Genomic DNA, 835 nt, shown 5'->3' on the forward strand with positions numbered 1-835 from the left:
AAGTAGCTAAATATTAAGCTGAACAAATCTGGCCTCTGAAAGCATGATAAGAACAGGAGAAGTGAATGTGAAGGAGATCTTGTACTTGAGATTCAGGCCAGGTATTTTGACCTTGTGCTCATGTGAACTCTGCCTTCACACAAGTACTCTGTCATTTGCTTGAGCAGCTCTTCATATGTTTTCTTCTAAGAACTGCAAACTGAGACTGGAGCAATCACTTTTCATGAATATGGCCAGCAGTAGCACACTGCAACTAACTGAACACGTTTCCATCCTCAGCAAGACCAAGCTGCAAGCTTCAGGGGTGGCTGGGGGGCAGGCTGGGTGTGTTGGCCTTAGCGGCCATCTGGAGCACTGGTGGCCTGCGGGTGTGCAGGCAAGTCACACAGCTTGGCTCCTGGACAGCAGCAACGTTCAGCTGCACAGAGACAGTGGAGTGCTAACCTCAGATGAGTACCGCATGTCATTGAAATCCCGTTGGCATTACAGTTAATAATTCACCTCTCACAATCCTTTTCTAACCACGGCCTTATTTGTGTGGTGCGGAGCAGATTAATAGCGCTACTTGCACTTGCTCTGAACTCCTGCTCCAGACCCCGTGCGACCTTTACGCACACGCTCCTCAGGCCAACAACAGCGGACCCGCCAGCTCCGTTCCCTCAGACAAACACCTTTATTTGCATGTCACCATAGCTACAAAACCACAGTAAGCGCGAGGGCCCTGCGGGACGCAGGAAGGCTCTGTGATGAGGCGGGCCGAGCGTCGGGTGACGGGCATACAAGCGGTTAACGCCGCGCAAGATGGCGCCGCGCCGCCTTCCGCCCCGCCCCGCGC

This window comes from Meleagris gallopavo, chromosome 4 (genome assembly GCF_000146605.3).
Source record: "Meleagris gallopavo isolate NT-WF06-2002-E0010 breed Aviagen turkey brand Nicholas breeding stock chromosome 4, Turkey_5.1, whole genome shotgun sequence".
Taxonomy (NCBI): Eukaryota; Metazoa; Chordata; class Aves; order Galliformes; family Phasianidae; genus Meleagris; species Meleagris gallopavo.